This window comes from Pagrus pagrus (genome assembly GCF_965226575.1).
Source record: "Pagrus pagrus genome assembly, chromosome: 11".
Classification (NCBI taxonomy): domain Eukaryota; kingdom Metazoa; phylum Chordata; class Actinopteri; order Spariformes; family Sparidae; genus Pagrus; species Pagrus pagrus.
In genome coordinates, this window is record NC_140195.1 from 15,169,034 (window position 1) to 15,192,790 (window position 23,757).

General features: G+C 42.5%; 1 protein-coding gene across 4 annotated transcripts in view; it reads left to right on the forward strand.

Annotated features, from left to right (window-relative positions):
- The window catches only part of LOC311264832 (neuron navigator 1-like), a 91,727-nt gene that overhangs the window by 42,661 nt on the left and 25,309 nt on the right, over nucleotides 1-23,757 (forward strand). The gene's annotated exons all lie outside the window — the stretch shown is intronic.

Sequence of the window (23,757 nt, forward strand, 5' to 3'; positions counted from 1 at the left end):
CATACACTTGAAGTGGGTGAGCTCAACCACTAACTAACTAAAATTAACTAAAATCAGCCAAAGCTACTGGTATGGTCCTTTTAAGATGAATGTGTTCATTCATTATTCTACAAATAAGGCTCAATTTCTCTGAATGGTGTCACAAAACATGTCAATTCTGCATCAAAATTTCTCCCCTTCTCAACCTGTCTTTCTCTCTATCTTTATGACATTGCGTGTCACAGACAATTCCCATGAAAACTTGATGAGAGGCAGAGTGAGGTGGGGTGCAGGAGGGTGATGGGGCGTGTGTTGTTCTTGTCATCCGCTACCTGCTCTTCTCTGGGCCTCTCGGGCTCTGCGCGCCGCTTGTTGGGCTCTCTCTGCTCAGTGCAGCGTGTAATCAATTACTTTTCCTGTCATTATTGAGGGAGCTTGACTGAATGGAGGAGTGCGCTCTTTCTTTGTTCCAGCACGTGTGGGCAAAACACTAGAGAGAACACCCATGGAGAACGCGCACACACTCACACACACACACACACACACACACACACACACACACACAGCCACTCAGCATGATCACATGAGCATATATGAAGATTACTTTGTCATTCTGTATTGTAGTCTACATGCAATTTAAGCCGCTTTTCAGTTTCATTCGGAGTTAACAAAGCACGGAGGCCGTACTCACACTAATTATATTTAGTTCATATCTAGTAGCTGAACTTGTCTTTAAATACAAAGTCTATGTGCCTGGTTTATTTCTCAGGGATGATGTAACTGGCCCCAGCTGTAACACCAGGAGGCCGCTGACAAACAATAATGACATTAATCTGTTTGTCTGCTAAAGTGGCACAAATACACACCCACCCACACATGCTGCTCATACACACGTATAGAGGCATACACACACAGATACACGAACACATTAAAAGATTTAACAGAGAGTAACATATGGGGCTACAGGGGGATTTGCGGTCCTAGAAACCCCCTGACACCTCCTGTTTCAGCGAGAACAATGTCCTCATGGACCTTCTTTTTTCTTCTCTTGTGTTTGCTGAGCCACATGGATTCATTACTTAATTCTTCATCACACTACATAGTTTAGTCCAAACAAACAAAAAACAAAAAAGTGAATGAGACTTTCTGGCTCATCGGTTGTGATTTACACACACGTGCATGCACACACACACACACACACACACACACACACACTAGCGTTAACGTCCAAGCCAACTGTAGTCAGTTGTTACAGGAATTCTTGACTTATATCAAGATTATGTTTAGTTTTGCTACGAGTCATTTCATTATTGTGAAATATGCTGATATTGAGCAACAAACACATGTTCTGTATCGGAGCTTGGGAACTGCACTTGTATCCCTCGGACAGATTTTCCCACATCCTGCTTTGGAATGAAAGAAAACTTTGGTAAGGTCATGAAAGTTGATCTTTCCTCTGCTTCCTTGCTGGCTTTTTCTTGGAACTTCTACAGCATGTATCTCCTGTCTCCAATATGACTTCACTCTCTCTTGTGAAGGCCCTGCCATTCAGTTTCATCCAACCAAATGGCAAAACTACTGTCATGGCTACTGTTGCATAGATGCCCCCCTATACTGAGGCCTGATAAATCTCTATGGAGACACTACAGCATAATCCCAGCTTATCCCTGGCTTCCTCTTATGGCAGGGTTGGAAAAGAATAAGAGAACTGAGGGACTTGGTCAGCAGACTGCAAGGACATGGGGGCGTGGATGGGGGGGTTTTGGTCGTCATGGTGTGTGTGTGTGTGTGTGTGTGTGGGTGTGTGTGTGTGCGTGGGTCTGTGGAGGACCCCCACATAGTTCAGAGGGATGTGTTACCATGTCAACCATATGAGCGTGCAAAGGAAATAAACGGTATGTGTGTGTGTGTGAGTGTGAGTGTGAGTGGACTCAGCTTCTTAACTTACAGAGGTTAAAATGTCACGACTTCTGCCAGATGACCAGTTCCACACCGCTTCCTTCAAGGAAAGAGACCGATCCCGCTCTTCCTGGAGATGTTTACAGAATTCACTTTATTTTCTTTTCTTATGATATAATCACACCTGACCTATAGAGGAGATAAAAGGGAGGAAATGACCTGAAAGCAACAACTGATGGTGAACACGATGCTAAACCAACAAGCTTTGATATGAACCATATAGACTGACTTCATTTGGTCAACAAACCTTTGCTTTTAAGACTTTGGAGGAAGTCTTCATATTGAATTTGGTGCTACACTTTGAAGACTCAAACAAAGACATATGGATAAACAAAAAAACCTATTTGCACAATACAGGAAAATATGATATATTAGGGGTCACTTGAATGACTAAATCTACTCGTTATACCGTCTGAAATCCTACTATTTTTAAGCTCCTTATGCAAATCCTAGGAAGATGTAACAGCAAAGCAAACTACTCTGGTCCAGACTGTAATATCTCATCAATTATTTAATAGATTTCGAGGAGATTTTGTACAGACATTCGTGGTACCTAGAGTATGTTTTTGCCATGTAATGCTTTTGTGTGGAAACTGATGCGTATGTAAAAAATCACACTAGACAAAGGGAGTGCTGGCACTATGTAGTGTGTGATTTTGGATAGCATGCCAGCGTGTCACAAGCAAACAAGGCATGACGTGCAACACAACATCTTGTGCACAAGAAGAGGAACGGGTGTCAGAAACTTTGCCACGTTTTTACATCTGCATTCCTGAGTCTTCTGGTTTCCCTGTTTAAAATGACGAATACAGATTATCGCCTCTTAGCGGTATAGAGAGGTATTTCCTCTCACACAGACTTAGAACGTATGAGCAAGTTGGCCGTTGGGTGTTGTCGTGTTAAGGTACAGCTTTTTTACTGAGACACAGACGATGCAACAGTTGAGTTTCGTCGCTGCTTCTTCTTTGTTTAGTGTGTCTGGTCTATTACACTGGCTTCGATTCAGTGCTGTAACTGCCGCTGCTGCTGGCTCTGAGGCTGAACAAAGACAGTCCCACATTCCATTAATGTACCTTTTAAACAAAATGGTGAGGTGGAAAAACCATGCAACATTCCTGGGCATCTGTAATTTGGGAGAACAAACCTTTAGAAAGTGTAGTGCAATTTTGTCTCCTGTATTGTGTTTATGTAAAAAACATTGTCTACAGTGTGAAGAATACTGTTCTTGTTAATAAAGAAGAGTTTGAGGAAATGATCAGGTTCTTTCCTGCAGGTTGGTTCCCACAGAAGAAGACAGGCCCGCCCAAGCGTACTCACACACACACACACACACATGCACACACACACACAAACAAACCCGCACTCCCACTAACCTTGCTCTCAGTCATTCATATCCTCCTTCCACTTCTATACAGACTTTAAAGTAGATGCTTAGTTCCTCTATAGGGGGTAAATGAAACTGCACGGTTAAGTACAAGCTTATGGAGAACTTTGGATGGAAGCGCCTCAAATCTACGCTACAGACACGCTCACAAACACACACACACACACACACACACATACAATATGCTCACTAGAGCTGTGCCTCGGAGGGTTAACAGTGGGGTGTGACGGGGGTTTGTAATGCGCATAAGAATTAACCTTTCTTCCCTACCAGTGACTCCCACCGTGTTTTTCTCTGGAGTTGTTTCGACATTAGTCACACACTTTTCTTTCTGCCCTCCTGCCATCATTCTCCCTTCCTGTTCTCCTCATTACGCCATCTCTTAATCTCATACTTTCCTTCATGCACCCGTGCTTCCAATAGTGAACATATCCTCATTATTTTCCCAGGAGACCTAAGCTTAACCGGCTGCAGAAACCTGTTGAGCTGCATTTCAGCTCTTGTGTGCGCTGGCCGTTTTTGTCGTTCTTCTTGTTCCTTTCTGTCACTTGAACGTACAAGCCTTCCTTGAAGTCAAGTTTTTTCAGCGCTTCCACTTCATATAGTCCTCTGCAGACTGGACCTTGAGAATAGTGTCCTGTCCAAGCAGGAGCCTAATTAGATGCTCTTGGTAGTCCAGACATGGAGGGTCCCTCAATTAACCACAGGACTACCTCTTCAGACTGGGACGTTCACTTTGATGTTCAGCCCTGAGCTTGTCACTGTGAGGTCATGTTTTCAGCATGTGGGTTTTAAGACCTTGGTCTGTTGTTAGCGAGCTACTAGACTGAGCATGTAGGCTGATATACAAACTATGGTTTGACTCTTCCTTGGGGGGGTGGCTATTTGCCAGAAAATCTTAACAAAGGAATGTGAGTGTGGGTGTGTGTTAGTGTGTGTTGACAGCTTGTTTTTACGTATATGAGTTTACATTTCACTATGAGATAATGGAGATTTGTTCAGTTCAGTTCAACATTTTTGCCAAAAGAGTGCCTTGGATGTTTCTCTTTTTTGAACATCAGTGTTCCCTACCAAAGACTTTTACCAAAGCACCTTTATCACATTTTGTCTGAACTTCCTCAGTACTCTAGACTTTTTTCTTTCTGAAGAAACTTAAGTATAAATAGGTAATAAATGTTCAAAAGCAAATTATACTTATTTTTACATGTATGTAAATTGATTACCCGCCTGGATGATTATCAGATCCGATATTTCAGCTTTTTTCTGATGATTAGAATTTGTTTTTATTTAATCTGACTGTTGATAAAATAAATCAATTTAAAAAATGCACTACGTAAGCTCTGATCCAGCATGCAACCTGCAAATTAACTAGTAAATAAAGCTATCAAGTGAATGTAGTGTAGGAGTAAAAATTAAATTATTTTCCTAAATGAATTGGAGTGGAAGTAGTAGAAAATGGAAATAAGTAAAGTAAGGTACAAATACTTCAAAATTGTATTCAAGTTCAATACTTGAGCTAATGTATTTAGTTCCATTCCATCACTGGTGTTTGCTGTGTGAGCGCGGACAGGAAGCAGGTGAGGAAAGCAAGTGTTGTCGTGTTGAGTGAAGATTTAAAGTGGAAGAAGTATTTCTGTGTGTGTGATGATAACGAGGAGTATCTCAGTCTGATACATATGTGTGAGGCGCTGAGTTTTATGTTTGTCCATATACAGTTTGTGGCTCATCAAGTGTTGCATGTGCCTCTGTGTGTCTGTGTGTGTTCCTGGTCTGATAAGAGGAATGAGCTTTCCCAGGTCGCACGTCTCTTTCATCAGCAGAGGAGTGACGGGTTCCCAGGGTCGTATGGATGACCCTGCCTGTATACTGTCATTACACAGTTACATCACCACCTAATTATACTGGTCTACTGCACCAAGCGTCTCACACAAGCACTTTGGTTCAAAACAGGCACTGTGGTTTTAGATACTGAGTGAAAAGGAGGGTAGAAATGAAAAAAGAGACAGTCACAGGGCATGTCTGGACATGAGTCAGCGGTCAAAGTAAAAGCTGGCCAGACAGGCTCAGAGCGCTGTCCAACTACCCTTTCCAGAAACTCTGATGAGCGTTGACATAAATAAAAGCAAAGGCTCACACTGACTTAAGGAGGATTGTGGGTGTGTGCGTGTTGATGTGGGAGCGTTTGTGTGTGCACATAGAAACTGTTTTCTTTTCTCTTTATTAGTAACGCTAGGCAACAACGGTGGCAGCGGCTCCACACACCTGCAGTTCAGCATGCCAATGTGCCAATCAGACCCCCAACACACACACACACACACAAACACTGTGCCCACCTCGCCCTGCTTGGTACGGGTGAGCAGCACCCTGAAGAATCCCATCTTTGTTCCCTCTGCACTTAAAAAGAGTGTGTTAATGATCTCCTTTCTCTCTCTCTGTGGGTGCGTCTTCCAATCTCTCTATTTCTATCTCTTGTCTTTCTCTCTCTTTACCACTCACCCCCTTTTAGTCTTCACTGAAAAGTTAATTATCTCCATCTCTCCCCCTCCTCTGTCTCTCTCTTTCTCACCCTTCATTCATTTATTGAACAGACCCAGCAGACAGGCAGATCTATTCACTGGGGTCCACTCAGTGCTTTAAGTGTTTAAACACCACTGGATGTTGTGAGGGGGGCAGAGCTCGGGAGGGGGGCGGGAGTGGATACATGATAGCCACTCTATCCCTCTGAAAGTCTCCAATAGCCAATACACACTCTGTTACAATAGAAACACTAGAGTCATTTACCCTGCCTGCTTCATTACATCCTGATTGAGGCTTATTTATGCCCTCGTTGGTTTGGCTACTTGCCAGCATTTCTACCAGACAGTGGGCGACTGTTGAGAGATTTTTATGTGTAATAAATCAAACTAAGTTTTTTGTATTATTTCACAGAGATATCTATGAGTTGTTATGGTCTTCACACCATAAAGCCCATATTTAAAGCCTTGTTGTGATATTTACTGGACAGAAAGTAAATTTACTCAGGTACTATACTGAAGTTTAAAGCTACTTTACTCCTTAAAATGCCACTTTATATTTATGCTTCTCTACACTTAGAGGAAAATAATGTATTTTTTACAGCTGATGTCACTGGTTACATTAGAGATTAAGATTTTACATAGAAAACATTTGACCAGACTATAATATGCGATGCATTTTACAGCTTAAACTACAGTAGAATGGCACTCAGTAGAGTGCATACCTCCGCCAAGGCCCAACAGTCCCCTTTATTACAATCAAGCCTAATCCAGTATCACATAAAACACATTTTAATCTGCTGGATCTGGATTCTCATCAAATTGTACTCACTTATAGATACCAGCCACCTAAATCACCTGATTGTTGTCATCAAGTTCTTTGTATTATTCCCTGAGAAATTAACAGAAATGTCTAAAAACAACCCATCTGTAATGTTGAAGAAAGTGAGAAAACATTCCTGGATTCGTTTCTTTATCCGGATCTGAACAAAAACTTAATGGGGACTATTCTTGGGCGAGACCCATCCTCTGTCCAAGATTTGTAGAAATCCATTCTGTAGTTTTTGTGTAATCCTGCTGACAAAAACAGACACAGTTGGCGGAGGTAATTAGCCCAAACTTCCACTTGCTACAGCATTAATATGAAATCACATGGCCCTTATTACAGATTTGCTATTTTTACACTAATCCATCAGGTCTGCTGTTGTAATATGTAGATATTTTGCCAGATACTCCACATTTTTATGGATTGAAGAGCTAAAAAGGCAAAGTGAGATATGCTGAAGCAGGACATGTCCCAGCCAAAAACATTTTATCACAACCTGGCAACCCAAAATGTGATTTTACAAATGGTTTATTACAGATATGACACATGAATAAATTATTAAGCATTAGTAAAGCCATTAGGTCCCACTTATAAACACTATGTCTGATTGGAAAGCAGCTCCAGATTACACATTAGTGCATCAGTGATGAATCATGAGTGCATAAACTTTCCTTCTGATGTGTTCTCTGTGAATTTTTTCATCATTTTGACATCATGTCATTGATACTTTTACTTCCTCCTCCTCTGTCCATCAAGATTAAACGGAATGCCAGCCTTCACTTGAGATAAGAGGGCTGGGTGTTTGGACTCAGACAGGGCGGGCTGTCTCGTGTGTTGATTGGAGATTTAAGAGTGTGAAAACGTCTTTGACATGTCGCTCTGGAGAATGTGATGACTGCGGGTTTTATCATGCGGCTGAATGCGCGTTAAAGCCTCTATGCGCTTTTGGAAAAGACACAGCTGGTCGCGATCAGTGCAACGGGGGCCGGAGGAGGAGGAATTCGGGGTGTTGCCTTTTTCTATCCTCCCTCCCTCCCTTTCCATGCTCATCGCCTCCCTCCCTCCCCTTCTGTGTGTGTGAGAGAGAGAGTGGAGGCACACTGCGGGAGTGGGTCAGTCAGTCAGTTAACGCTGCTGACTCGTACAGGCGGTTCCCCCCCGGTTATCAGCGGCGGACAGGAAAGCACCGGGCGGATCTCTCTCTCTTTCTCTCATCGTACCAGCGGGACATGCCCAACGGGAACAAAGCGGCGTGAAAGCTGGCCGGCTGAAGAATGAGCGGACGCGTGCTGAACGGGAAAATGCTGCAGCTCCCGGCGCCGCAGCGCGCGGGGAGGACAATGCACTTTCTGTCAAGGTAACGGATGAGACCAGGAGCGTGCATGTGACCGAGGACACCGGATGAGAGAAGCTAATTGACACACTGGTGACATTGCTTTATTAGATTGTGTAAATATGCGCGGGACAAACGCCAGTCTATGTGTTAGCGGTGAATGGGTTGTAGAAGCGGTGCGTAAAAAGCGCCAGCAGCACGTCTCATTGATAAAACTCCAACAGCTGCATGGTGGCACGTTTCATAGTGTGACTGACTTGCGCTCAGATTATTATAGGATACCGTATCTCAGCCTAGACAGACTGGGCGTATAGATGGAGCCATAGTCTGCATCTATAGGTGCAGACCTCAATGCGGAAAACCATATGTTGAATCTGCAGCACTGTTTTCTATTTTAAGGATCAGCGTATAAAAGGCAGCAAAGTGTTGCTGCATGAGCATCAAATGGATCTATACACCAGAGAGCAGACGCGTTACTGCAAATCATCTAATCAGAATGAAGTGCTAATGGCTGTAAATGCGCATAATGCATGCGCGCCTTAAGTGTTTCCATTGTTTTAAGCTGCGCGCTGTGACAACTGGTGTGCTGGTGTGTGGTGGTCACTCAGCAGAGTCAGGTGTGTGTGTGTGTGTGTGTGTGTGAGTGTGTGTGAGTGGGTGTGTTCGCATTGATCCGCTGCGGGGACCGGACCGCATTCTACTCAACTGGCTGCTGACCTACATTTTGAACGACGCCTTCAGCCGGTATATCTGCTGTGATTGGGTGAAGGACAACAGGCCTCCCCCTTATCATCTTTATATACCCACGCCATGTGAGAGTTACCTAATTGTATGTCTGTATGTGTGGGCTAATATAGGGCAGCTGATGTGAGGAGGAGGGTGATGTTGGCTGAGAACATGTAGCTGCAGCAGAGGACTGAGATGTATTGAAAGTTATTGACTAATCATGGAGTTGAGTTGTTTTAGAGGCATTAAGACAACATGGATAGATAGAGATGCTTTTATTGAATCAGTGTGTGAGTTGGAGATGGTTTGATGGGGTCAGCTTTGCGCTGACCCCTGTAGCATCCATTGACCCTGGATGTAAACCCATTAGAGCAGAGTGGCCTGATATCAGGGCATTAGACACACCCAGCAGACACACATACATACAGCCCACTGACAGACAGGCACACACACACATACTCAGTGCCAGAGTGTTTTTTTAGATATGAGTGTTTGAGTTGGACTTGTGTCTTTAAACAGACTGGCTGTCAAAAGACAGATTAACTATATGATCAAAACCAGAGGTGGCATTAGTAAGTGTGTGTGGGTGTCAACGTGTGTGGGTGTCAACGTGTGTGTGTGTGTGTGTGTGTGTGTGTGTGTGTGTGTTTCCACGTAATGAAACATTAAACATGCATCATTGGATAACCAGTTCCACCAGCCAACACAAAGATTTGAGCAACTCTTATTAGTCATATTGAAAGCAATCCAACATCAACTTAGTGTCTTTTGCTGTGTGTGAAAAAAGCCTGGTCAGCATGATCTTCCACCATATCTAGATCCACCCCTCGTTAACAAACACAACTTTGTCCAAATAGCTGATTTGCGAGCTGGTGACATCACTCATTAATGTTAGTCACACCCGAATTCTCTTAAGAGCCTCTTGATTAAATAAAATTGGAGCTTTGGTCACTGTAATGCGGACCAGGCTCATGTCACAGCTGATGTCATTTACTTACGAAGTGTTGGTCAACAGCTCTGGTTGGTTGACAGCTACCTGCCATCAGCTGCTTCATTAGACATCATGTGTAGTAATTAATGCTGAAAACTGTAATGTTTTTAATTACTACATCATAATTATATCCATCTGTGTGGCCGAGTGCAGTGAAATGGCTCATTCGCCACGCTGTTGAGACATGTTGATCGGGTTTGTCAGGTGGCACCTGACTGCTAACAGTGCCAATGCCCACTAACTTTGACATTTCAGTAAATAAAGTATTTCCAAAGAGTGGACTACCAATTGATTAGTCAATCAAAAGAAGATTAACAGCAAACTATTATTTATTACTGATTAAAAGTCATTTTCCAGTGTCCTAAATGTAGAGATTTGCTGCTTTTCTTTGTTATTTATGACAGTAAATGAGGATTTTTCTGGGTTTTGGGCTGTTGGTCAGACAAAAGAAGCAATTTGCAGACATCATTTCGGGCTCTGGGAAATTGTGATGAGCATTTTTCACAGACATTTGTAGACTAAGCAATTAATCGTGAGAATATTGGCAGATGAACTAGTAATGACAGTAATCCCTGCAGTGTCTTTTGAGGACACTTGTTCAAATGCAACACCAGGATCGTCTTTGCTGTAGTTTGAAGATGTAGAAAGTTTCAGCTTACAAACTGTTTTCATCACAAACACACAAATGTGGTCTATCATGCTGGATGTAAGGGTTCCAGCACAAATAGATAAACTTGCTTTGAAAACAAACATTGCTGACTCAGATGCTGAATGAGTTAGAAGGGTCAACGGGCTGCTGACGATGTTATCACACCCTCATGATTCATGATTCATGAGCAGGACTGCATAATCTTCAGCATAGTAACATGTCAACACAAGTCCAGATAAATCTGAAAACACAAATTGGGAGGTGAAATCTTTTAATCCACACAGGCGTGATCTTGGATTTGTTTAAAAAAGGTTCTTGTTCACATAGAAACGGCAGAATAATAAAAACATTAAAATCTTCTCTGCTGCGCATGTGCAGGGTGTTTGATCCAGCTGCTGACCAACCAACAATTTAAAGACATGGAAGCTCTAGAAAAGGTTTACTCTCTGCAGCCACACTACCATAAATTCCAGATTTATTCTCAAATGTCTTAATTTCAGGGGAGAAAAACTTCAGGTCAGTTTGGATGGAAGGTCAAAATGGGGGGAAAAACACCAGGCCAAAGTCATTTCATACGACCACTGACTCTTGATGTTAGGCAATTAAGTGAACAAGCGAACTTGTCCGGCCTACAAGGTCATTAGGGAGACCTGAGAGCAAAACAACAGATGCTTGTAACCTGTGCTTGTAAGACACATGCACTTTTTTATTGTACACACAGGAGCCTGTGTTCACAAACAGAGCTCATATTTTCATGAGGTGGTGCTCCCTGCAGTTTAGTGAGTCTCTCTGTTACATCAAAGTCAAATTAGGACCAACAGCCAGACAACAGTCCACCTTAACAGGCTCGAGCGAGAGAGCTTGAAGCCTAACCTCAACGGCCGCAGAGAATAACAAACTCAGGATGTCATTTTCATCTGATAGTGAAGTAGTTTTCGAGGAAATGTAGAGTGAGTAAAAAAGCTCAGACAATGTCTTCCCTTGAAACTTGCACAAATGTTTTCCTCCAGTTCGTGTTGGGACAGGGAACTTCAGGCAGAATATTTCCGCTTTATTGGAACTTCTGCGTCTGTCATTTTATTTTTGTGTGTGCACTCGTGAGATGGTATGCATATATGCGTCTGCATATGTCAGAGGATTAGGGAGTGGAACCCCAGAATACACTCGCTGGAATGTGAAGTGTGTGTTTTGAGCTGCCCGAGGGAGAGGAATGTCTCCCAAACTCACTGTAACAACTTTAAGTGGCATGACAAGGGTGTGCGTGTGTTATGAGTGACAGCAGGTGATGGGTGCGTGCTCATGCAGGGTGCGCCCCGAGGCCTATTGATGACCACCACATGTGTTCACGTATATAAACACACATATACAGCGACCTGTCAGTCCCCTCCACAGCATGGGAGTACTTTGTGTGTTTTAATAGGTGTCTGCTTTATCTCAGCCAGAAGAAGTGAAAGAGTATCTCTGCTCCAGTCAATGGGCCTTTGATTCCTTTTTGTTGAAGTGATGTTTGGACAGCCTTTGGCAGGTGCTTGGTGGTGTTCTACTCAGATCTGTAGTCTCTTTGTGAAGCTTGATTTGATTTTTAAAAAATCTACGCAATCACATAATTCACATAAATATATTATAAATAATAAATACTATGTCATATTGTAAATACCAATTTCATATTGTAGATATTATGTATATACCAGTTAAATTCTATTTCTTATGTCTTATTATATTGTTTATTTTTTACTTTTATTACTGTTTAAGTGTGATACTGTCCTTTGGCTGTTGTGACAAAGAAATTTCCCCATTTGCGGGACAAATAAAGGAATTCTGATTCTGATTCTGATTCTGATTCTCACCTCGTGATATCTCTCTGTCTAAACATACCTACTCTTTTCTTACCCCCCAAACTGACTGAAGAGACGCTGCTTGGCCTCTTAAGTAACATCGGCCCATAATCCACAGATCCACTCTGGTCAGCACATCTCACAGCAATGTGGAAATGTACTGCTGTTGCATGTACTAATCTGGGGAGATTAACACAATCGAGTTATTAGATGATAATGAGCTGTTATCATGAGAAAGTACAGAACTGATTACAACACTGAAGTAGGTGTAGGCGATCTGGCCAAAGAGCTAATATCAGGAGCTGTTTAATTGTAGCCACAAGCCACTGTCTAAATTGTGATCTCTTTTCTCAATTTTAAAAATGTCCCTGTAGCCTGTAGCTGTACTTGACATAGCTGATGAATTTTAATAGCTCCAGGTGGGCGAAAGCTGCGGCTGCAGGCGTTTTGTTTCTTGGATCGTCCATTCTTAATGCAATATCTCAGGAACGCCTTGAAGGAATTTCTTGAAATTTTGCTCAAATGTCAACTTGGACTCAAGGATGAACTGGTTTGATTTTGGTGGTCAGATGTCAAAGCCACTGTGACCTTCACAAACACATTTTATACAAATGTCTAATGACATAAAATTACAATTTATATCTTAAATAAACAACATTGATGTCACTCAAGGAAGAGACAGAGGAAGTAATTCATCAAATCAGCATCGCTATCTAGTTTGCTACATTACTCTGTTGGTTTTTTCGCAAATCATGGAATCCGCCCTTCAATGAGGCTATGTGAAGTTTGGAAACAGAAGTAAGAGGACATTAAATACTGCAACCCTTATGATTCGCCTAAAAAGTGGATTGTGGACAACTTCGAGATTGGTCACGATCTAAAATCAGTTTTTAGGCAAACAGTTTTGTAACATGACAGTTTCTTTGTGTCGGGAGAAGATGCCCTCTGAAATGTTATTTATGTTCTGTGCCAGTTGCTCTGACTGAGGCATTTGGTCGCCATATTGAGCCACTGCCCATGTTTTCCCATGAACACCGGCTCACATCATGCTGACATCATAGTTCCTCCATCTGCTATATGTGCATGAGTGTGTGTATGACAGTGTTTGGGGGGGGGGGGGGGGGGGGGGGGGGGGGGGGGGGGAGTTGGTTCCCTATTGTGATGCATTTGATAGCACTGCAAACACTGACAATATCCTCATTACTGTAAATGAATACTGTTCTGTCACTATTAGATTTCTTCCTCAGTATCAGTCGTTAAACTTGGGTCTGTGCAACAGCTTCCCTTTACAAAACCCAACAGATTGGCTATATCGTCTTTCACTCTGTTTTGTTGTCATTGATGTGTCTGGAGGGAGGCCAGAGGTAACTCTACCCCAGCGTCCAACCCCTGTCCTGGGCCTCTGCGCTCTGGGGTTCCCCCTGTGAGCTCCTCCCCAGTTCGTAGCCCTTGATTTGGGGCTGGGAAGCACTCCACAGTCCACACTGCACCCCAGACTGAACTACTTATGGAGGTGATTTAAAGGCTGTTCCACCTTGTCCCAGGAGTGCTGTCCCTCTTCTACTTCCTGCTCACGTATAGAAAAAAGTCAGTTTGGAAGAAACTCAGGGTACTTTTGGGGGTCAAGGGTTATTGGGTCACATAAGAGCCCTGCTGGTCACCACCTAACACACTGAGGCATTTTAATATCTTCTGAAATCTGATGCTCTTTGACCCAATTTGTCATGCCTCTTATATTAAGAGCATGAAATCACTTTGTGGAGAAATTGTTAAACACTTTTCTCCCGTTCTTGTTTTGCAATCAAAGCTTTAATTTATGCTAAATGCGTTCAAAAGGCATTGTTTGTATTGTGACTGCATTCAAAGCCCTGCATCAGCCTTATTTAGACTGAGGGTCAGTAACCTTTAAACTTTAACCCCATTTGAGCTTAGTAAGAAGAAGGCACATACAAAGAAGAAGAGTATGTGTCTGGTGCACACCTCTCTCAGCTCCTACTGTTTTCCTTTTTGGGGCTTCACAGTATGAGAAGATCAAGATGACCCAGTTGGCGTCAGCATGATCAACAGTCACAATTTTTGGTTCCAAGAGTATTTCAACACTCAAAGTTCCTTATATGAAGCTTGGAGGCCTTCCACTGTTTCAACAGTCCTGCTTCATTTCACGGGGATGAATTAGTTCAGAGCCACGTCGACTCTCAGCTGCGATGTGTTGAACTCTGAGCAAACCTCTCCTGTCCACCCTGGGGAGGTCAGGAGGAGACAAGAGATTCAGAGATAAATTTGCTGTCTGAGGAGAATTTCGCTGAAGCAATTCCTCCTCTTCTTCCAAGCCGTACAGTTCTCTCTCTGTCCATCTATCTCCACCTCCCCCACACTCAGAAAAAAACAAACATTTTACTGACCAGGATTCCTGAGTGCCTTTTCGGTGCTTTAACTTTCCACCCTGAAAGCCCCAAGCATTTGTAGAATGTGTCCCCATCGTTGTGAGGAAACCTTGGAAGACTGATGTACCTTAATATCCTTCTTCACCCACACACACACACCTGAGAGCCAGTAATGCACAGCTCTGCCTGGTTTAAGTGTAACCCTCAATGGAGCAGTGTCTTGAGCAAAGCTGCCGTTCCCTCCAGCTCCTAACATCACACACATCTGACAGCTAATTCAAGCTTCACTCCAGGGGACAACAGCAATTTAATGCATCTGATGTGTATGCGTTGGTGTGTGTGTGTGTGTTTGTGTCCTAAACCCCCGGGCCATTGCTGTCAGGGATATGCCTGTCAAAAAGGCACAACAGGGTTTCTCCTCTGTGATGGCCATTTAGGGATGTGACCTGCTATCTCCCTGAATGGACTCACACACATATATACACACACACTGCACCTCTAGCTGTCACCCCTGGCCTGCTCTGATCCTGGTGGCAGATGGAATTAGCAGTAATTATGAGCTCATTAACTCCAGCCTGTTCTGTAATCCTCTGTAATGCCCAAATACTGCTGTGTGTGTGTGTGTGTGTGTGTGTGTGTGTGTGTGTGTGTGTGTGTGTGTGTGTGTGTGTGTGTGTGTGTGTGTGTGTCTATGTGTGTGTACAAAAGAGCGTCCGAGCAGATATCACACGTTCCTCATCATGTAAACGGGACAGGGAGGAAATCATAAATAACGCTGAAGAGGAAATTAATTTCTCTGTTTAGTGTGTACCCAAAGGCAGGCCGCTTGCGCAACCTAGTTTTTAATTGGTTGTTGTCCATGATTTACTGTAAGTGTTTAACAATACAACCCAGCAGAGAACCTGCATTGGGTAGCTAATTAAAAGCCATTTTTAACGACAGATTTGTTGCTAAATTCTCGACACGTGCCCCAAGCGCCCAGACAAAAACAAGGCGTAATTAAAAAGTGTTGATGAATGGTCAGTACAGTGTGTTTTTCTGATAAGAACATACTATAACTCCAGAGTGCAGCAGATGGCTGATAAAATGACATTTATAATCATCAGTAATGTATACCATGATCACTATAGCTGCAGTGTTACAGTCTGCAGTGGCTGGACATTCACGCAATGTTATGTCTTGACTGTACTGTGTGTCAGAGTTTGAGGCTTTCAAGATATAATAAGGATTTTGCCTGCCGAGGGAGTTCTTTCATGGCCCTATATGGTGCTGCAGTGATGGATAATCCTACACAGAAGCTTCTTAAAAAATCAATGTGACCTACAGAATGTTTAAATGCTCGTTCAGCCAGACAACCTCAACCTCTCCTGCTACTCTCCATTTGATTGGAAAATATCCTGCTGTATGCTTATAAGCCACCAAGGTGATTCACACACAGTATCTCCCTCTCTCTCTCTTTGTGTGTTTCCTGGTGATAAGCTGCTGGGACCCATATTGTTAGCCATCTGTGCACACAAACCATATTCACCCTCTCTTTTTTGATTTTACCAGGTAGATACTCATTGAGACATATCTGAAGTGAGCTCATGCACACAATCAGAATGCATTTTATATAACATTTCTGAGACTTAAATCAATAATACTGTCAGATGGTCAGTGCAGCCATGACTGCATTGGAGAAAAGAAACGCTGGTGATGGGTTGTGGCCGGCCGTGCCGCCCCTCCCTGCAAATGAGTCATTTTGTTTGTGAGTGTTTCTGTGGATTTGTGTTTACACCAGTGTCATTGTTTAAGTTTGTTAGAGAACAGTCATCACTATTGGGCTTACATCCTGTTTTATATGTCCAGACTGAAAACTGTAGAGGATGTTGAAGCAGACAATTTCTTTTTTGTTTTTGACCTCTTGGTTAACCTTTTTCTTGTGATTTTGTCTGTCAAACATTGTTTATGCATCCTTACACCTGCTCTAAGGTGGATTATGGCTTTTTTTCTGGTGGGATGGCTGATGAGTCTGTTTCAGTTGCTTGTTTTTCATGCATTGGCAGATGTGTCCTCTCTGTGTCCCTCACCCATGGCTTAGAGGCCAAGTCACCTGCTGTTTTCTTCCTCTTCAAGCTGATCTGAGATCTGTCTGCAAATACAGAATTGTACAGGCAAACACACAAGCACAGACAATGCATCTTACCTGATTGTCCTCTCTAGCACCAGTCACAGTCTCACATATTTATTTCTAATGGCTTGAGCAGCCCTTTCATGCGTGCCCCCTCCGGTTTCTGAGCCGACTGCCCAGTGCCAGTCTGGCAGTGCCCTACTTTCCATTTGCCTGAAAAGGCATCACTACAACCAGGAACCCGTCTGATTTAGCCATTTTGGGTTCTGCCATGTGACACTGTGGATTTTATTAGGAATGGAAAGTTCCTGTCCACTGTAGGACTGCAGAAACACTTTCCATGCTTTTACACCAGCAGGAGGGACTGTGGCCAGATATCACCCTGAATAAAACGTGTTTAACCCCATGAGGGTATAAAGAGTTCAACCCCTGTATTCAAATCACATTAACATGATCTAGAGCTGTTTTTACAATTCTGATCATTACATCCTTTCTAAAAACTCTGTCTCCTCTGCTAGCTGACACTTTGTATATTTTCATCTTATCTGCTCTAACACGGTCCAGCAGATCTAATAGTAATTGGCCAGATTGGATTACACGCGATCCCTCTCATGTCATCTCATTGGGCAGTAGATGTAAACACAATAGAGATTTGCGTGGTGCAACAACTTGCTGTAGTTACACGTTGCAGTGAGAGAAAAAAAAGGGCACAAGGATAAACGAGTCTGGATGAGTGGGAAGTCAAGTTTCATATTTTTCAGTGAGAACTGCAGGTGACATTTGAAGTTTCTGTTAACAGTAGTATGCTAGCTAATGTTAGCCTCAAGGGATAGAAAGTTTGCTGTTGCCTGGCAGCGCCCTCAGCTTTTGTAGTGGTCCGGCTTGGTAGACACCAATGTAATCATCCAGATTTTAAATCGCAAAGCAGCCCTGATGAATCTTTGAGCAGTTCAGGAGGTTTAAAGTTGGAATCGTAAACCCCTCACATTACCAGATAATCTGTGCCAAACAGCATGTTTTGAGCTAGCACTGCACACTAGTGTTTACCAACTTGTGGCATTCTTCCTCACTGCCTTTGCTGGTTCATTGCAGCATGTCAGGGACAAACAGGGATCTGCGAATAGAAAAAACAGCTTTGTGGCACTACTAGAGGTCAGAAACTCCACAAAGAACCTTTAAGGTGACATTAATAATCATTTATAATAATTTCACCTTGATGGCCCAGTGAAATATTCTGGTCTTGTATAATTAGATAAAAAGATTGACAATGACATTCTGCTTATCGATCTGTTGTTAAGTGGCAGGTTATGCATAAGTGCACTAACATTCTCTATAATGTGCAGTGACTTTTGATCAGGTCATTACTTAATTGTCTTTTATTTAGCGTTTTTGTGTAGGACAGTAAGTCTGCCTCCTTTCACAGCCATTACACATCCTCTGATTATACAGCAAAGTCAAAAATGAGTTGGCCTAATTCTGCTTGCCCCATGTAGGAGAGCTTCAGCATCAAATTCCTCCAAATGGCCTCCATGCAGTTTTAACAAATGTTTGTTTAGATGGAACAGCTTATCAACCAATACTGTTAAGTCTGCTCCCTGAGACTGGCAAGACTCCAGCTCCCAGCAAGCACTGCTCCCACAAACCACAAGCAAAGCTGCTTTGTCTCTGTAAAAAGATTTTTCTTCTATCTCATCTATCTCTCTCACTTTTTTTCTCCCATCCCTCACCCTCAAAGAGGGGAGGAGAGGAGAAGGTGGTGCAGAGCTCTCATAATGAGCAGCAAAAAAGACCATTCACGTAGAGATCAGAGCAATTAGCTCCATAGTCTGAATAGTGGAAGGGCACAGAAGCCTGTTAATAAAAGCCGTCTATTAAGCTCAGCAGCAGCTATTCAACAACCCTCTCGATGGTTAGTGAGGCTTAGTGTTTGTGTGGGTGTGCCGGTCCCCTCTGCAGACCACAAGGAACAAAGAAATCATGTCTCTGTGAAAAGAGGATGCTGTTTAAATAGACCACCACGACCTTTATCAGCCTGCACAATTAAAATGAAATATTCAAACCATCTGAAATATGGAAACTTTCTGAGAGATGACGAATTCTACGTTTGCGCTGGAGTCATTGTGGCTGGACAGAGTAGGAAACCAGTTGTGTGCAGCTGGCTCAGGATGACAGAATACACTGTGTCCATGTGGCATATTCTCAGCTCAGCTGGATGCTGTAGTTTGCACATGGTGCACAGCAAAATAACATCAGTCAGGTGGAGGTGAAGAATGAGTTTAATCAAGCGCATGTCAGATTAATTGACATTTATTGCTCCTGCAATCGAATTAACATTGATATTCATTTTGCTCATGAAATTATAGTCACAGGGCACCATTTTTCACCGTCCCGATCCTGCTCCCTCCAGCTGTGTTCCTTAGCTGGAGAGTCACAATAGGCCAATGAAATTTAACATACAGATGTGGTTTATGGTCATGGTTTTTACTCTGCGCTTTACTAACATCCACCAATAATGTCATTTTATTAAACCGCAATGTTATTCATTCCGTCTTGCAAGCAATTCAGATTCTCCAGGATGTGTTGAAGTACTGTAACAGGCTGCTTTTTAGAGAAAGATATACTGTAGGTTTGAATGCAAATGCGACAGGGAAGTGGCTTGACTAAAGTGGTACGTTCGTAAGGGGTGATGTAGATGAATTGGGTGCTAATATTATCCCTCAGTCTCTGCAGCTGCTGTTAAAGAATGAAAAAGACGAGGCGGAGCGAGGAGAGATTATAACAGGAGACTTTAGAAGCTGCTGATAAAGAAAGAAAGGAGTGAGCGGATTGAGGTTGAGGGGGCATGTTGGTGGAAGTTTAGAAGGAGAGTTGAGAGACTATCCTCTTGAGAGTGTGCATCATGTTCTGAGATGTTGAGAGGGTTTTTTTTTGCATCATCAACAGCACTTCTCTCGCCACTATAGCTCTTTCTTTCTCATGCTAGTCATTTCAGTTCTTTCTTCTCGCCCCACACGCCACTTCACCCTCTTCTCTTGAGTATCCCCGTGTTTCATCGCCCTCTTTTTAAGCTCAGACTTCCTTTTATCTCACCCAGAGGAGTTGATGGAGGACTATAGAGGCTAAGATGAGCTGGATGACACGACAGTGGATCTGGTGCAGCCGTACATCGGCAGACACTGATTGAGGATATCAGGTTTTACGCTTGGGAATAGGAGTTTCTTCTTTTTTTTTGGACTGACTTGGACAGACAGTCTGACTCTCTCAAAAAAGCACTTTCATGAAGCTTAAAGCTTTCTGCTGATAATTTATAAGATCTTTTGGAACTAAAGATTTCCTCCTCTCAGAACTGAGAACCGTGGATCATTGAAGTATGATTTAACATGATTTCAGCTGATCAGAGCTGAAGGGAATCTCACTTAATGCCAAGACTGAAGTGCACACACACATACACACACATAGATCGACTGTATCTCTGACTTTTGATGCCTTATGTTCTTCTTGGCGCCCACATTGTCTCATGATCTCAATTACTCTCTCTCTAGTCTCTGAGGCGCCTTCTTGTCTCATCAAAGCAGGCCTAAATGAAACGTCTCTCCTTGGTAGATTTGGGATTTTTATTGTATGAAGCTCGTTTAATTTTTCAGGGGAAACAAAAAACATGAGTCAGATTTTGTTCTTGATGATTGAAGTAGTCATCTTTTTCTTGTTCCCCATCCACTATTGAGATAATCTCATGAGCAAACAAGTTATGACGTTTGCTTAAGGTGGTTTTTAGCCTTTTTGGAAAAAGAGTTATGCGCTTCATGGGAGATGAAAACACTTTTTCCAGATATGTTCTGATGTAGCGAACACTTTACCCACATGACCGGTCAGATGGGCAGAGCATACGAAGAGGAAGAAGCTGTGATCTTTGTCTCTTCCTGGATATTGCCATAATCTTATTCTTCTTTGTTGAGGTTTATTATTTGTTGGCAAACAAGTGGTTTGGTTTCTGGTTCAGGACCTCTGCTTTTTCTTCTCAGTTTGTCACAGCCATGCATAACGTAGCCTATCCAAAAGTTACTTGGGGAGGTCACTAGAGAAAAAAGTCTGGGTTTTTATATCCGGTGAAAGTATCATAATAACTGATGCACCGGCAGCACTTTCAAGGCTTTAGAAGCATTAGCGTAGTGGGCTGAGCAATAATAACAGTTATTTGCATTCACTCGATGAAGTTGCTAACCTAGATCTTCATTAACAAATGTTACGCTGTACCAGTTGCTCTCAGAAAGAGGATTAGCTTCCTGTTACCATGGAATATGCTGGTTCAGGTTAAGTGTACAGAAGTCGTACCCATGATTTGAAGGCCAGGAATAAGGTGGATCCCGCCATCTAACAACTAGCATAGCCTAGTTTATTATCATAATAATTCGCTTGACAATTAAATGGAAGCTCAGCTACTGATAAATCAAATAAAATCATCTGCTTTATATTTTATTCACCAGTTTACCTAGTGCTATCCGTGATGTTTGACCCCTGACCTCACTTCTTTGCTCTGTGGGTTCCTGTTTTCAGATCAGTCAGCTGAGTGACACCAAACCCAGCAGAGAATGTATTTGTTCTGTTTGCCTATCAGGTCTGAATTATTCATCAGAGAGAGCATTATCACTCACAAAAGCTCTGGTGGACACCCAGACAGCTGTGAAGTGAATAACAGGATATGAAGAGAAAGGTGTTGCTTCAGAGAGGCGCTGATGGTAAAACACAGCTGTTTCTCCCCAGAGGAAGTTTATCTCCCACTCACATGATGAATGAATGACACACGCACAAGTATTGTATACAAATAGATCCACTCTGGATGAGTTCACTGTTTGTTAGTTCCTCTGTGCATTTTTGTTCTAGGGAGGAATACAAGATCAGCTTTTATAGGAAAAAAAAACATCCCCCTAGAAAGTTGTTAAATCTCTAATTGAGTCTTAAAACTGCATTTTGTCATAAAACGTATTGTAAAATCATCTGCCACTTGATAAGATAATCCCACATGTTTTCATTGCAAAGATTGAGTTCATCCAGTCAGCTTTAGAATAACATCATGAGCTGAAAAACAGTACTTTGAAAGGAAAATGTGCATTTAAAAAATGAATCAAAGGAAATGTTTTTGAATGCTTCCTGAAAAGTGAATCATTTTTGTAAGCCAATAGAAGTGTTGAATCCCACTTTAATCATTTTGATCATTTTATCATGGAGACAAAAGTGTTGGTCGCCCCTCTCGCCATGTCTGGTCCAATCTTCCATTTGCTCTTAATCCCAGCCTGGCATATAGTCAAGGCAGCATGACAGCCACTTCAGACATAAAATCTTGTCTGCTCTTTTTTTGTGTCTACGTATCCACAGGCTAGACAGGGAGGGCTTTCCCTTCACCCGTTTCCCCCTTATCCCTGCCGTCAAGTCCCCCAGGGTACAGTGTGACCCATAGAGGCACCCAACCGGAAGGCCCACACCGCTTTCTCGCCCTCCATCCTCCCCTGTGACACAGTATACATGACCTCATTAGGCAGACCCCACCCTTTCATCTTGTTTTACAGTATAGTACGATATCAGTCAAACCTATTGACCCTAATAGGAGAAAAACCCAACCCCCTAACTTCCTAAACACGACCTACTTAATGTATACAAGCACATGTGGATGTACACCCACATACCCAAACACACTTCTCAGATGTGCCTTTTGCCTCCCCACTGTCCCGCTTCCTCATTCAAGTCATTGTGTTGAGTCAGATGACAGATTTGTTCCAATTATTTCTTGACGTTTATACACCTTGACTGGTCATATTACTCTGAATATCGTATTCATCAGACAAGAAATGGTCAAACATCAACCACAATTGATTTATTAAAGAAAACAAATCTAAACTGAATTGCTTGTTGTATCATAGAGAGCACAATTCACATTTTCTTTGCTGGAAAACTCCAGCTAATGGAGTTCAACCACTATCTCCAAGGTTAGTTGAAAGGCATTCGCAGAAATTATAGGCTACTAATAGCTTTATTTGTATTTGAAGTGGGGGTGTCGCATTACCGTGATATTCATTATTACCTTGATATTGTATATTCATATCGTGTTTATAATACATGTGATAATATTGTCTGAATAATAGCGAAGATGTGTGGCCTTCTGCATCACTTTGGTTTGTGAGTATGCCTTTTCACGAGCAACTGAGTAGTTGATGGTAATTGTTGTAGACGTACAGAGGTAACCACTGTAAAAAAAACACACCCCAACCTGTTTATGTCACGATTTTCAGAGCAGTTTCTCCTGGGCAAAAGGGAGAACATGCCAAGCAGACAGACTTCAGAGTCCTGGCACAGACTCTCCTCCTGTATGCAGTGCACCCGTGGGCGCATGCATCAGTGTATATGTTCCTTAGTGCTATTTTTGTGTGTGTGGGTTGAGATGATGTCGAGAGCGCTCTGAATTTTAGTTTGCCAAGTGTTTGCAGTGTGAAAGTTAGATATATGGAGCAGGCAGCAGTAAATGAGGCCTGTGTCTATGAATATTTAATCAAAAGACAAACTTGATGACATGAAGCCAAGTAAACCAACCGCCGATGTAACTGAGCTGGTGGAGCTTTGATAGATCAAGCAGTGTAGAAACCTCGAGGATGTATCCAGTTAACTGTCACAGATTGTTTTGTTTTTGTCAGGTATGAGACCATGCAGTGGTACGTGATACTTGATCGATCTTTGCAGGGAAACAGACTTGGCTTCTGTGCGCCCTTGGATTTAAGAAGGATTCTGTGTTTTGATCAAGGACACTTTAAGACAGGTGGATGCCTTTTTGCATTGGGGCATATCAGGTTTTGCAACATTTGTTCACCGCAAATAGGAACAAACCTCTACCATCTGTCTGGGTTTAACCTAATGACTGTAGAACAGTAACTCCACAACTTCTGCACAGATGAACTGTTTGAAGGCTGATGAAACACACTTTTGCATCTAGATGACAGAAAAATAAATGTATTTGGGACTTCACATTTTCCTCCCAACTACAAGATGTTTTCCTTTAATTTAGTGGTCCCCAACCTGTTT